Source organism: Medicago truncatula, chromosome 2 (genome assembly GCF_003473485.1).
Source record: "Medicago truncatula cultivar Jemalong A17 chromosome 2, MtrunA17r5.0-ANR, whole genome shotgun sequence".
Classification (NCBI taxonomy): Eukaryota; Viridiplantae; Streptophyta; class Magnoliopsida; order Fabales; family Fabaceae; genus Medicago; species Medicago truncatula.
The window spans coordinates 27,490,957-27,501,591 of NC_053043.1; the positions used below are offsets into that span (position 1 = coordinate 27,490,957).

Genomic DNA, 10,635 nt, shown 5'->3' on the forward strand with positions numbered 1-10,635 from the left:
AAGTACGTTTAAAAATTTAGTGAATTGAGTCTCCAAGTTAAGCTTAGTAAGCCTTAATGTTGTAAGGGCTTTGTTCTTATCAAGCGGTTTCTTTCTTTCTATCACACCTTGCTTACCTAGACACTTAACACTCTCTCCCTCGACACTTTTGGCTTTAGCAACGGTCTCTTCTAACTTACTACCCCCAAGAAAAATAGCGTTGACATGAGCTTTGGGGTTTGTTTCAGGTTGACCAGGAAAGACTCCTGATGTTTGAGAAGAGGTGGCCACTTGTTGGGCCACTTGGGAGATTTGGGTCTCAAGCATTTTGGTGTGTGTGGCGATTGAATCAACCTTGGTAGTGAGTTTGGAGAGAGAGTCGTTCAGAAATCCTGTTTGGTTTTTCAGTTCTTGAAGATTTTTATTTTGATTAGCATGCAATTTTCCAACAAAATCTCCAAACTTGATTTCTGAGCCACTCTCTGGTTGTTTGTATAGCCAAGTGGTGCTGCTTGTCCATAGGAACCTTGAGGATTTTTGTAAAAATTTTGATTTGGCCTCATTCCTTGGTTATATTGAGCGTAATTCAGTTGCTCAATATTGGCAGCACTACCTAATTGACAATCAACACCGATATGACCGGATACACCACAGATTTCACAAGGAGGGGATGCAGAAGAAGGTGTGACAGCATTAACATTAAGCTTTTCAAATTTTTGAGTTAATGCCTCAACCTTAGCAGCAAGGTGGTTATATTCAGAGACTTCGTACATACCTGCCTCTTTCTTAGAGGGAGTAGGAACGGTGACTGCTCTCTCGTTGGTTCATTGGTAATGATTCTGAGCCATGTCTTCAATCAAGGCATAAGCCTCCGTATAGTTTTTGTTCATTAGAGCTCCCCCTGCAGCTGCATCAACATACATCTTAGTGGTATATGACAAGCCATTATAAAACGTGTGGACTATAAGCCACTTCTCTAAGCCATGGTGGGGACAAAGTCTGAGCATTTCCTTGAAACGCTCCCACGCTTCATAGAGAGACTCCCCATCTTTCTGATTGAACCGCGTGATTTGATCTCTAAGTTTAGCGGTTTTAGATGGGGGAAAAAATCGGGCAAGGAATGCTCGCCTCATATCGTCCCATAAAGTGATGGAACCGACTTCTAGGGAATGGAACCAAGCGCTAGCTCTATCCCTTAAGGAAAAGGGAAAGAGATGAAGTCTTACGGCTTCCTGGTTCTCTTTTATGGTGCCACTGAGTCTAAGGAAGGAAGAAATATGGAGATTTGGATCCTCAGTGGGTGATCCAGAAAACTGATTTTGCTGCACCAAATTGAGTAGTGCAGGCTTGATTTCGAAGTTATTACCCTCAACCGTTGGGTACACGATAATAGCTTGTGGCTCTTCCTTTGAAGGAGTAGCATACTCTTTGAGAGTGCGTTCAGCCATAGCAGTATTATTTTGTGCTTCTCTCTTTTTCTTATGCAAATATCTTTCGATCTCAAGAATAAATTCTCCGAGACTTTTACTTCTTCGCATAAGAAATCGAGAACCCAAGAAGTTAATTGGTAATACAAAGAAAGAAGTAGAAGAAAAGAGGAAGAGAAAAGAGTTCTAATCACAAAGAAAGAGTTAATCAAATTAGTTTACTCCCCAGCAGCGGCGCCAAAAACTTGATGAGATAAAACCACAAGTGCACGGTCTTACCGAAGTAGTATGAAAAGAGTATCGTTCCGACATGGAGTAGCTCAATTTAATTAACCTTTAGAGATGATTAGGAGAGAAGAGAATTGTAAGTTGGGGGTTTTCAAACGGTTGAAAAATTAATATAATAAAAGGAGCCTTGGGATCGTTGGTTTCATCTAAATAACAAGTCCTTCTCAAACCAAAACTATAAGCTTATAATGTTATGTTAGACCTAATTTCTCAAGACAGTTTCTCTTATGTTCCTCTAGCAACCAAGCCTATTTCGCTGACTTGATTACTATCAGATTTTGGTTCCTCTAACAACCAAGCCTATTTCGCTGACTTGGTTGTTATTAGTTCCCTTGAAGATCGAAACTATATGTCTCAAAGATTGCAAAGCTTATTTCGCTGACTTTGCAATCCTTGTCTGAATTCACTTGTTCGAATATCAAAGCTCCACTTTCGTTTTATGAATTGATATTTGGAATAATGGATAAACAATTATCAAACCCTCCACTTTCGTTTCCATAGTTTGATAATGGTTGATCCATGTTAAGACGGTGAATTCAGATAAGAAATTAGGGTTACATAAGATTAAGGCTTAGAGCTTGGATTGATTAGGATTATGTCATTTAGACTTATCCAACAATCCCAAGACAAGGAGAAGTCTAGTCACTCATGTTCATCGTAGACATGGGGGAGAAGACAGAAAGCATAAAGGTAAATGACAAGAAAATAAAGGAAAAGAAAAGAACTTTAATTAGAAAAGCAATTGTCACTTATTGAATTCCAAGTAAAGATGAATATTTGTGATGGATGGCTACTCTATTTATAGCATTTGTTCGACTTAAAATCCAAGCTATTACATTCGGGCTAAAAATAGAGTAGCTTAAAATCTAAGCAAAAGCAGCAAAAGTGACTCTGGAGGGTGGCACGGCCGTGCCAAGGTTAGCACGGGCCATGCCAAGCTTCTGGCATGGGGGAGACATATTTTTGTCTCTCAATCTTCATATTTTTGCATCCAATCGGCTCCAAGTCCCTTTCTTTTGCTCCAAGACTCAATCCATCCAATAATCATTCCTGAAATAAAATAAAATGCAATTTAAAGTAAACTATCCTAAAAAGGAAATAATACTAACATAAAATAAAATAAAATCTAAATAAAACTAAACTAAAAAGCATATTAAAATAGTCAATAAATGACTCATCACATCACACCCCGATATCTCACATCAATATTCATCAATCATATGAACAATTATCAATTCACAATTATTCATTCACAATCATCAATCACAAATATTCATGAATAGTCATTAATCACATTTATCATGAATAGTCATTAATCAGATTTCATGAACAATCACCAATCACATATATCAAATAAGACTCATGTCATGATATGCACTTATTGACACATAAATGCATGTCGTACCAAATCTCCAAAAGGTCGTCACATCCGATGGACAAGTCAACATCGTATGTAAGGGTTCACCCCCGCCTTACATAATCTCCAAAGTAAAAGAGCTCAACCCTTTTACAACAACACGACTATGATGCATGGACATGTAACAAGACTCGATAATGCGACAACAATCACAATTTTCTCCACAATATATAGGACAGCACCCAATTATATCGTTCAACTCCACATCATTTGCATTATCAAGAAAACATGCCCATACACAATTAAATCATAGTATTCACCATCACACATCAACATGATTATCAATAATCAACAATGCCATTCAACATCAACTATCACATATAGTTTCACCATTTCAAGCATTCTCATATTCCAAGTAAGAGAACATACAACATCTTATGACAAATATCATATTCAACGTATAACCATTCAACATCAACTATCACATATAGTTTCACCATTCAATCATTCCTTACATTCTAAGTAAGATAGCATACACATCTCATTATAAACATCATATCCAATAAAATCATTCTTTCATACAACTTCACTTAGTCATACAAGAATAATCACAATAACTCACAAGACAATTTGCTCAAGAAACATTTCCGACGAAAATCCAAATCATGTGGCAAACGGCCAACATTGATAATTTTCAAAGCTAGGCAACTTATTCAAGTTTAAAATCCTACAATTCAATCTTAATCAATCATATAAGTATGAGCATAGGCCACTTACGAACTATCAATCATTAGTTCAAAGATTAGCCTAAGTTCGTATGAGAAAATCCCAAGTTTATACATTCCACAATCCCTCCCGAAAATCAAGTTTTACATGATTAAGACATTGTACTAACCTTACAAGCCTCGTCTAAGTCTATATGAACTGTAGACCAAGCTTGCAATCCTTTTTGTTCACCAAATTCCAAGTTTCGACAATTTCCGAAAAACCGAAACGACACAATCTCAAGTTCCAAACCATTTGGAAAATCCAAGTTTTGACCATGTAAAATATGTTCCAGAAAAATATGAATCAAAACAGAAAAATAACACATCATTTTCAACTCTAACATATCAAGTTCAAACGCTAAAACATAGGTTATTTCACGTGATCACTTAAAACGACATTTTAGCTCAAAACCCGTTTTCACCGATTCAATTCCACCCAAAATATATCTCAAACCATCAACACATTCACATTCCCAAATACATAAATGCATACTCAATTATTCAATCTAAGTACTTCATTAAACCCAATATCAAGTTTGGAAAAGTTTCACGGCTCATAGAAAAAGTTATGATAAGTTTTCACAAAAATCCACATTACCCATGTGTAGTAATTTGATCATAACTCAAGTTCTAAAAATCATTTGGACGTCAGACCAAAGCCATTAGAAAGCTAACGTAATTATCTACAACTTTCATGTTTACACCAAAGTCCAATTCAAAACAGAAACGTGTGAAAAAGACACAAGAACGCGAAATAAGAAATGTTGTCAAAAGGGCATTTCGCTTAAGCGTAATTATCATTTATGCATAATTTTTTACGGGTTTAAACCATTTTTCACCCCAAAACCCCAATTTTGATCCCTCATTGCCCAAATGTGTGTCCAGAACATGTTTATAGGTCAATATGACTAAAAAGACTCACAAAGACTCAATCAAACTTGAAAACACTTGACAATTAGACCAATTCATCATTTTCACCAAAACACCAACAACAATTCAAATTCTCATCATCAATTCATGAATATGCACACCCAAGCAATTATTCATCAACCACAATATCAATTAACAACCATAACATCAATTGAACAAGAATCAAATCTCAAATTAACAACAACTTAGCAAAATTCACCAATTGAGCACAATTTTCACAACTTATCATTTTTACATATTTGAACATGTAATTTCACCAACAATCATACAATTATTATCAATTCATGCATACTAACATATCATCAAAGTTGGAGCACGAATTTAGCAACAATTATCCATAAGAAAAATTCATACAACATTTGAAAATTTCACAAAATGATGATGATTATGATAAAGACTAACCCCCTTACCTTAGATAAAGATTAATCTCAACTTAGGCTTCACTTTAGCTCCTAAGCTCACTCCAATCTTGATTCTTCAAGCTCTCCCTCTTCTCTCTAACCCTTGTTCTTCTCTTCTCCCACTTTCTCTCTCTAGAAAATATCTTATGAAATGAATGAATGATATTTTCCTAAGACACTCATTAGGTATAACCCTTAATGGGCCTAACCTAGTTTCTAGTGGGCTTAACCCATTTCTATTCAAACCAAAAATATTTCTACACTCCAAACGATATTTAACTAATAACGATAAAATGTCACTAACGGTCACTAATCGGTAAAATCTCAATTTACTCTAGTAACTTAATGAAATAACTATTCTCACTAAACACTAAAAGTAATTCTCACCCAAAACAATAATTTTACCCGTCCTCACCAAATGACCAAAATACCCTTAAGTCCAAAAAAGACTAAAATACCCTTCTAGCACGGAAACCCATTAAGATGCACCCAATGAAGAATAATCACACACAAACACATAAAACATATAATAAAAGTAATTAAAATAAATCTAGCTAAAAATCGGGCTGTTACAATGAGCCCTCTCGCTTTGAACGACAAGGCGTTCCAGGGCATGAGCCCTCACCGCTTTATGTTTATGCAATGGACTCAACGTGTGTACATCTACATACAACTCAACCATGCATATATATAAATATGACTTACAACCCAACAAATCAACATCATGTATGTTTTAATTAGATATAAACATACCTCACAATCATCAACGAATCATCATAATTAATTCAATAGCTCCAGAAAATATCACAATTAATTATAATCAAGCTTATACATCAAGTTCATTCATTTCTATTCAAAACATAACGATGGCTTCAGGTACTGGGCAACTCGCCTCGCGAGCACAGCTGCTCGCTATGACGAACACAAGAAGTGGGTTACTCGCCGTGGCGAGTACGAGGCGAACGAGAAAAAGGTGCTCTCGGGAGTTTTGACATTTTTCTCACTAAAACTTCATTTTTAAGCTCCCTATTCATCTTTTTAATCTGAAACTTGTCCAGTCCTCTCTAAAAACATCCAGGCACTAAAAACTATCCAACTTATACCTTATAACAACAATTTGAAAATCAAGGTTCTCAGTCACTAACTCGCCATGGTGAGTGGTTCTGCTCACGAGGCGAGCCATGAAGGTTGCTCACTCGCGAGGCGAGACAAACATTCTCGCGGGGCGAGCGATGAAGATCTGTACGGGCAGAATGCAGGTTTTCCCCAAAAATCCCAATTTTTCTCAATCTAACTCCCCAAACTAGTTTACAGAAGTGTAATGAAATGCTGTATGCAGTCTGAACACATTTCTAACACTAAACAATGGTTTCTACACACTTTCCATCTAGAATTCAAAGAATCTAAACCTAGACCCAAATTCCCAATTCCTACCATAAACATGTTAAACCAAAATCAGAATTTTAATCTATACTATTGAAAGTAAACCTTGTAACAGCCCGATTTTTAGCTATATTTATTTTAAGTACTTTATTTATGTTTTCTATGTGTTTGTATGTGATTATTCATAATTGGGTGCATTTTCATGGGTTTCCGTATTAGAAGGGTATTTTAGTCATTTTGGACTTAAGGGTATTTTGGTCTTTTGTGAGAACGGGTAAAATTATAGTTTTGGGTGAGAATTACTTTTAGTGTTTAGTGAGAATAGTTATTTCATTAAGTTACTAGAGTAAATTGAGATTTTACCGTTTAATGACCGTTAGTGACATTTTACCGTTATTAGTTAAATACTGTTTGGAGTGTAGAAATATTTTTGGTTTGAATAGAAATGGGTTAAGCCCACTAGAAACTAGGTTAGGCCCAGTAAGGGTTATACCTAAGGAGAGTCTTAGGAAAATACCATTCCATTCATTTCACAAGATATTTTCTAAAGAGGTAGAGAGAGAAAGTGGGAGAAGAGAAAAACAAGGGTTAGAGAGAAGAGGGAGAGCTTGAAGAATCAAGATTGGAGTGAGCTTAGGAGCTAAAGTGAAGCCTAAGTTGGGATTAATCTTTATCTAAGGTAAGGGGGTTAGTCTTTGTCATAATCATCTTCATTTTGTAAATTTTCAAAAGTTGTATGAATTTTGATTATAGATAATTGTTGCTAAATTCGTGCTCCAACTGTGATGATATGTTTGTATGCATGAATTGATGATAATTGTATGATTGTTGGTGAAATTACATGTTCAAATATGTAAAAATGATAAGTTGTGAAAATTGTGCTCAATTGGTTAATTTTGCTAAGTTGTTGTTAATTTGAGATTTGATTCTTGTTCAATTGATGTTATGGATGTTAATTGATGTTGTGATTGAGGAATAATTGCTTGGGTATGCATATTGATGGATTGATGAGGAGAGTTTGAATTGTGTTGGTGTTTTGGTGAAAATGATGAGTTAGCTCAAATGTAAGTGTTTTCAAGTTTGATTGTGTCTTTGTGAGTCTTTTTTGTCCTATTGACCTATAAACATGTTCTGGAAACACATTTTGGAAGTGAGGGATCAAATTGGGGGATTTTGAGTGGAAAGGGGTCCAAACCCGTAACTTTTGGCTCGCTTAGAGGTTTGCTTAAGCGACCTGGTAAGCGAACATTCATAAGTTTTCTGGGTTCAATTCGCCTAAGCAAACTGTAAGCGAGCTAGTAAGCGAAGATTTTCGGTTGCTACTGGAACTCGTTCGCTTATGCGAACATGTGGTCGCTTAAGCGAACTGGTGAGCAACCAGTCAGCGACCAGAAAGCGAACAAAGTGAGTTGCTACTGTAACTTGTTCGCTTAAGCAAACTAGGTGGTCGCTTAAGCGAACATGTCCAGTTTCAGTCACTTTGATCCTTTGTTCCGGGTCTTTGGGGGCCAATCCGAGTTTTCTTAAATGATTCTTTAAACATGTTTAACCACTGTTAATCCCCTGAAACCTACTGGAACAATGATTGCTTGCCTAAACTTGAAATTCTTCAAATGAGTCTTAACTTGGGAAATTTTTGGGAATCCAACTTTGTCGAAAAATAACTTTTGTAAACTAATAAAGCTTGCAAGTTGAACCTACAGTTCATATAGGCTTAGGTAATACTTGCAAGAGTGGTCAGACATCTTAATCATGTAGAAAGTGATATTTCGGGTGGGAAAGTGAAAGGTTGTGAAAACGGGATTTTCATATGAACTTAAGTTGTGCTCGGATTAATGTTGATGATCCGGAGGCGACTTAATTTCATGAGTACTTTGTCGATTAAGATTGTTTGAAGGTTTTCAACTTGTCTATGTCGTTTGTTGTAGGAAATGTGGTGGCTATGTTTACATAACTAAGTGAAGTTGTATGAATGAATGATTATGTGAGACATGATGTCTATCATGAGATGTGTATGAATTGTTGAATAGGTGAAACTATATGTGATAGTTGATGAGTGGAAGACCTTATTGATTGTTGATAATCATGTTGATGTGCGGTGATGAATACTATGATTTTTAATTGTGTATGGGCATGTTTTCTTGATAATGCAAATGATGTGGAGATGAACAATATAATTGGGTGTTGTCCTATATATTGTGGAGAAAATTGTGATTATTGTCGCATTGTCGAGTCTTATTACATGTCCATGCATCATAGTCGTGTTGTGGTAAAAGGGTTGAGCTCTTTTACTTTGGAGATTATGTAAGGCGGCAGTGAACCCTTACATACGATGTTTACTTGTCCATCGGAGGTGACGACCTTTTGGAGATTTGGTACCACATGCATTTATGTGTCAATAAGTGCATATCATGACATGAGTTTTATTGATATATGTGATTGTTTATGAAATGTGATTGGTGATTGTGAATGAAAATCTGTGAATTAATAATTGTTCATATGATTGATGTATGTTGATGTGAGATATCGAGATGTGATGTAAGTATTTATGTGTGATTATTATTGATCAAATGCATGATGTTAATTGATTATTCATGATAAATGCTATTTGGATTATGATAATGTAATACTTACCCCTAGCGGTTTTAACCGCCTACTTGCCAGTATGGGTGAGTAGACGTTGTGCAGGAGTAGTGTTTGGTGAGTTTGTGCTTGGTGATATCGGGAGCTTTCTCCGGTATCGATGTTGAGTCGGCTCTGATCTAGGCTTGTGGTGTCAGTCTAGATTAAGTTGTTTCGGATTTTGTTTTGTTGGAGATTACCCGTTTGTTGGGATTTTTGAGATGCATCCATGTGATGTGATTTATTGATTTTTGGCATGTATATATTTGGTTTACTCTGGTTTATATTCCGTGGCAACTGTTGAAGTTTATATACATGTTATCGGTTTTTGAATTTTGAATGTGGCCTAGCCTCTATTTCTTGAATAAACGTATTATTCGCATGTTTAATTGCTTTAATAGAAATAGGAGTGCTACAAGTTGGTATCAGTGCCATGGTCAGTCGTTTCTAGAGTAATGCTTGTTGTTTTTCCCTGTTTGTGCGAATGGTAGCTTAGTTCCTTCGACATTAGCTTTGTTGTGTTGTTTTCTTATCGGTGAGTTGGTTGTGTAGTGCTGAGATGGCAGGTGGTCGTAATGATGCGGCTATTGCGCAAGCTTTAGCAACTATGGCGCAAGTTTTGGCCCAGTCGAATGAGAATGCGATGGCTAACCGTAGGAATGAAGGTGAGGCCGAAGAGAGGAGGCTCGATAGGTTCTTGAGGAACAATCCACCGACTTTCAAAGGGAGGTTCGATCTAGAGGGGGCACAGACTTGGGTGCAGGGAATGGAGCGGATTTTCCGAGCTATGGTTACGGGAGATGACCAGAAGGTCAGACTAGCGACTCATATGTTGACTGAGGAAGCAGAGCACTAGTGGACCAATGCCAAGGGAAGGCTTGAGTTGGGAAATGATGTGGTGACCTGGGCTAAGTTCAAGGTTGAATTCTTGAGGAAGTATTTCCCTGAAGACTTGAGGACCAAGAAGGAGGTTGAGTTTCTGAATCTGAAGCAAGGAATCATGTCTGTGGCCGAGTATGCGGCGAAGTTCGAGGAATTACTTTCGAGGTTCTGTCCCTACATTAATGTTGAGGATGCTATGATTTCGAAGTGTGTGAAGTTTGAGAGTGGGCTTAGGCCGGATATCTATCAGTACATGTGTGTTCAAGAGATCCGAGACTTTGATACTTTAGTGCATAAGTGTCGTATGTTTGATGATGCTGGGAAAGCTAAGTCTAATTACTACAAAGCTCAGGGTGAAAAGAGAGGAAGAGGACATAAGGTTGGAAAACCTTACAACAAGGACAAAGGAAAGAAGAGAGAATCTGGTGGGGGCTCTAAGCCAAGTTTGGCGGATGTCAAGTGCTATAGGTGTGGAAACTTAGGTCACTATGCCAATGATTGTAAGAATGATTGGAATTGTCACAAGTGTGGGAAAACGGGTCACAAGTCGGCTGATTGCAAGAGTGTTGCAAGAGAGATTACTTGCTATAATTGTGGAG

General features: G+C 36.9%; 1 non-coding gene across 1 annotated transcript; it reads left to right on the plus strand.

Moving 5' to 3' along the window:
* The first annotated feature begins 957 nt into the window (after window positions 1–957).
* On the plus strand, window positions 958–1,064 carry LOC120578738 (small nucleolar RNA R71). The gene has a single exon (XR_005644549.1). It is a non-coding gene; the product is annotated as a small nucleolar RNA R71 (small nucleolar RNA).
* Window positions 1,065–10,635: the final 9,571 nt, after the last annotated feature.